This window comes from Babylonia areolata, chromosome 18 (assembly GCF_041734735.1).
Source record: "Babylonia areolata isolate BAREFJ2019XMU chromosome 18, ASM4173473v1, whole genome shotgun sequence".
Taxonomy (NCBI): Eukaryota; Metazoa; Mollusca; class Gastropoda; order Neogastropoda; family Buccinidae; genus Babylonia; species Babylonia areolata.
In genome coordinates this window covers 63152737-63158429 of record NC_134893.1, presented here as the reverse complement: position 1 = coordinate 63158429, position 5693 = coordinate 63152737, and positions in this window count along the sequence as shown.

Here is a 5693-nt window from a genome sequence, read left to right as displayed (position 1 = left end):
TACCGTGTCATAAAAAATGTGCCACATCAAATTTAACAGGTCAGAATGAAATAATACGAAAATGGGAACACGAAAAGGCTGCTTCTTTTCAAGAAAATTTGTCTAACGCTGAGCTTACACACTTAAATGACGCAATCGATGCTGATGATATTGACGTCATAAATGATAAACTCGCAAACATTCTGATTCAGACGGCAAAAGATACTCTCGGGACATATCAAATTCGCACTTCTAAGACAAAACACAGAGATAGTCGCAGCTGGTTTGATTCCACATGCAAACGAAGCCGATCAGAGTATTTTAAAGCTAAACACAGAGTAAAAAAAAGAAATTCTAGTAAAAATAGAGACACGCTGGAAAGAGTCAGCAAAAGTTACAAGTCCGTTTTAAAGAAAGCAGAAAAGACGTGGAGAAAAAAATGGCACAGAGAACTACGAAGTTTACGCAAAAGCAATTCAAGAGAACTATGGAATAGAATTAAAAAGAAAACATCATGTCCCATAAACTTAGAAGACATGTTTCACCATTTCAGCAACCTTAACGTTAATGATAATGAACATATTGACAGTACAACGGCAATGCACATTATCAATTTAGAGGATAATGATGATATTTTAAATGCATGTATTACTGAAGATGAAATTACTTCAGCCATCAAAAAACTGAAGAATGGCAAAAGTGCCGGTGATTCGTAATGAATATATCATCAACAGCGTTCCTTTGCTGACAGAAACATACTGTAAATTATTTAACAAGATACTGGACGAAGGTGTTGTACCAGAAAAATGGGTATCCGGCTTGATATTGCCATTGTATAAAGGCAAAGGTGATACACTTGACTGTGATAATTATAGGGGGATAACTTTGCTCAGCTGTGTTGGAAAACTATTCACTACAGTGTTAAATGCTAGACTGACTGATTATATCAATACAAACAATATACTTTCAGGAGCCCAAGCAGGATTTAGACAGTCCCATTCTACATTAGATCAAATGTTTGTTTTGAAATCACTTATTGATATTTTCTCCATGAAAAAGAAGAAACTTTACTGTGCTTTTGTTGATTTTAAAAAAGCCTTTGATTCAGTTTGGAGAAGTGGGTTATGGCAAAAACTTGTTCATGAAGGCGTGAATGGTAAAATTTTGCGTGTCATAATGAACATGTATGATAGAATTAAGTCATGTGTGTTTTTAAATGGTGAAAAATCTGATTTCTTTAGCATTTGTAAGGGTGTGAGACAAGGAGAAAATCTCTCGCCTTTGCTTTTTTCTCTGTATCTCAATGATTTAGAGTTGTATTTGACTGAGCATAAGAGTCCATCTGTTGATCTTTTATTGAATGTTAACATTTCAGAGTTAGATAATTACATGCGACTATTTGTACTGTTGTATGCAGATGACACAATTTTACTTTCAGAGACGAAAGAAGGATTACAGCAGTCCCTCAATGTTTTTCACAAATATTGTTTAGAATGGAAACTAGTGGTCAATGTAAAGAAAACTAAAGTGATGATATTTAATTCTACAAACAAGCTAAAGCCTGTTTTTAAGTTTGGTGATGCATGTTTGGATGTTGTCGATTCTTTTAAATATCTTGGCATCGAATTTAGTAGAAACGGAACTTTTTATAAAGCTAAAAAAATGATTTATGAACAGGGCCAAAAAGCTATGTTTTCGTTACTTCAGTCAGCCAGAAATCAAGATTTACCTTTACATATCATTCTGGACATGTACCAGTCTATGATTGTACCTATTTTGTTGTATGGTGCAGAAATATGGGGTTATGAAAATGTAGATATACTTGAAAAATTAGAATTGAAATTTTTGAAACGCTTGTTCAAACTGAACAGAAATACTATGACCCAAATTGTTTATGGAGAAACTGGTATTTATCCAATTAGTGTGTTAGTGAAAATGAGATTAGTTCGATTTTGGACCAGCTTAGTAATATCAAACACAGAAAAATATTCTGGGAAAATATATTTGATATTACTTGACTTATATCGAAATGGTATTTATTCTTCAAAATGGATGAGTTGTATCAGACAAATTTTAATAGAAGCAGGGTATGACTGTGTTTGGGATGGTCAATTCTTCTTGGAGAGGGAATCTTTCTGCAAGAATGTCAACATTGCTTTGAGAGATAGTTTTCAAAATCTATGGAGACATGCTCTAGAGGCGAGTAGTAAATGTTTGTTTTATCGAAATTTCAAAAGTGGATTTGGTAGAGAAAAATATATAAGTCAAATGCCTGATAATTATGTTATCAGCTTCTTCAGATTTCGAAGTAGTAATCATAAGCTGGAAATAGAAACAAGGAGACACAAAGGCATACCACGAGAGTTACGATTTTGTAAGGTTTGTAACATGTCTGTGATTGGTGATGAGTTTCATTTTATAATGGAATGTCCCAATTATGATCAGTTACGAAATAGATATGTTCCTAAAAAATATTTGTCTCCAAAATCGGTTTTTAATTTTTGTAATATGCTCAAAGGAGGCAAAAAAGTCATTTTAGCTGTAAGTAAGATGATTAGATTTGCAAATGTTGCCTAGTTATACTTTTGGAGTTAAAAGACATTTGTGTTTTCTCAACTTTATGTGACATTGTTGTGTATTTGGAAATGTTTGTTATGGGCACGAAAATGAGTATTTTGCAGTAATCCTCCATACTCCAATAGGAGTGAAAGGATAATTAAAACTTGAAACTTGAAACTTGTGTCACGGTGTGTGTGTGTGTGTGTGTGTGTGTGTGTGAATATAACAACTTGATGTGGATTGGGATTGTTCTTCACTGTACAGAAAAGAAAAGGAAAGAAAGAAACGGTGGTCAGGCAAAATTTCATGTAGAAATGATTGTGTGGAGTGCAATGCAATTTCAGTGCTGTTCGTAAAAAGTGTTTCCATCAGTCCTCACACCCATTTTTTCCCAAGCCGTTGTACGATACATTTTCCCTCGATCGATCGTCATACATCAAGCCATTTTTTTCGACTGATAAAGTAAACAACAACAACAATAACAAAAAAACAACAACAACAACAACAACAAAAAACCAACAAAAAAACGTACAAATTTTGACCAAACACCTTTCCAACCTATTCCTCCTGATCTTCAGCTCAACGGCACTCCTCTCCATTCAGTTCCTCGACTGAAACAGAAGTACACGAAATCCTGAAAGAAATGACAATAAAATCCTGTAAGATCGATCCTATACCAGCCTCTGTCTTTTCCCAGTGTGTCTCACAGCTTTTCCTCACAATCACCAATATTATCAACTCATTCCTTCTCACTGGAACTTTCCCGTCCTCTTTCAAAACTGCAATCGTCCGGCCTCTTCTGAAGAAACCCAGCCTTGACTCAAACATTTTGAAAAACTATCGACCAGTTTCTACCCTTCCTTTCCTGTCCGGCAAACGTCTTGAAAAAGGCGTCCTGAAGCACTGAGCTCGACAACCACCTTTGTTTTAACAATCTCGTCCACCCTTTCAAGTTCAGTCTGCCTACCGTGCTGACCACAGCACCACCGAAACCATGCACTCTCCTCCACATCCTGAATAATCTACTGCTAGCATCCGACTCAGGAAAAACCTCCCTTTTCACTCTTCTCGACTTGTCAGCTGCCTTTGATACGATAGAACATTCCATTCTTTTTTTCCCGTCTTCACCTCTACATTTTTTGTATCAATGCCACTGCTCTCATCCGATTGCAGTCTGTCAGAGTTGATAATTTTCAGTCTGAACCCGTAAAAGTCCAACACGGAACCCTGTACACGTACTGCTCCTCTCGCTGAAATTATTAACCGCCACAATGTCAGTCATCATTCTTGTGCTGATGACACTAACTTCAGAAAAGTGATATCCCTGAAAGCCCTCGCTTTTGTATGAAGCATCCGACTGCTTCGTGAACATTCAAAACTGGATGACCCTAAATAAGTTACAACTGAATGCGGATAAAACCGAAGCAATCATCATAGGAACTAAACAAAAACTCTCTTCCATCACATCTGACACAATCAAACTTGGCCGGCAGCACATCCATCTCACTGTTCAGCTCAGTCAGGAACCTCGGCGTTGTCCTTGACAACACACTGTCCATGCAAACATTTATCAGTCAGACATGTCAATCCTGCTATCGTCCATTGCGGCGCATCAGTTCTATTTGGGAATACCTGTCCACCGACACAACCTCAAAACCTGTTGTTTCTCTCATTCTCCCTCGCTTTGACTATTTAACTCTCTATTGCCGTCTGGTTTCATGTCATTTTTACCTGCTTCATCCTTTCAGTCCCTTCAATGCATACCGTGCAAACTCTGCTGTCCCGCAAGAGAATGAGGTGGGAGGTCAACATCCAAGAATGGACAGGAAAGAACCTGGCGGAACGACCCCATAGATCGGAGGACAGAGACAGATGGGTGAGGGTGGTGGCGTTGTCTTCACTGGTGCCTCAACGACATCAGCAGACTTCAGGGGATAGGTAACAGGCTGTCCCCAGAAAGAAAAAATCTGAGCACATCAATCCTCTTTTGCAACATCTCCATTGTCTCCCTGTCTCACGCAGAATAAAGTACAAGATCAGCACTCTATGTTATAAATGTATTCACAAATCTGCCCCTTCCGGCTGTCTCTGTGGCTGGCTTCACCTCTACACCCCACCTCGCTCTCTACGATTGGCTTCGGATCCACTCTGTTTACGCATACCCAGATTCAACCACTCCACTGACTGTCGGCCGCCGTTCTTTTTCAGTCTCTGGACTTGCATTTCAAGTGGAATGAACTTCCTCTTTCGCTTCGTCAGTCAGGTCTCCGCACTCCACACGGCTTTCAGTTCGGGTCTGGCCTTAAAACCCACTTCTTTCCATGATAGCCCCCCTCCCCTGCTTAATTCTTTGTCTTTCAGTTTCTCAAGTTTAGAGTTATGCCGGGTGTGAAAGCTCTTTGATTTCACAGCCGGAGTGTCTCTGCAGTGCACAAGATTCAGCACTATATAAATACTAGTTATTATTATTATCATCATCATTATTATTATTACATGATGTGCAGCGCATAAAACTGACGGTGGACAATAGGCCTACTGCATGCTGTGACTGAGCTTGAAATTAAAACCGAATTGTAAATCTAAAACCAAAATCCGTCTCATCAGTCATTACTCAGTGATCACCATACTCCTCGATCCAAATGCCACGACTGAATTCAGTACTAGGTCACACTGACTCAGTGATGTCAATGACACGTATGCGCTCCGCAGTAGTCAGTGGTAGAATACGGCGTCTACTGACTCGGCCTGGTGACCCGGGTTCAATTCCCGGTCGATGCACTGACTCAGTTTTATGGTTGAGTCCTGAGACTGAGGGCATCTGCACCCGGCCCATCCTCCTATACCATGTGCACTTCATATAATGCAGATCATGTATGGAGTGGCGAATATGGATTAGTTCACACCGGCCGCGGCTTTGACCGTCGGCTGCCCTCAGTCCCTCCCCGGCCCTTTATTAATCTGAAACTGAAACAGTGAACACAACTTTCGGTTACAAGTAACCAACTTGGGCAGGATACACCGATAAATATACACAGTAATATATATCATTAGGCTGAGTATCAAAAGCATTCACGTTTGTATCTTTACAACAACGCCGGCACTGGTCGAAACCATATAATTATTTCAGCCACACTTAATTAAAGCCATTGAAAACA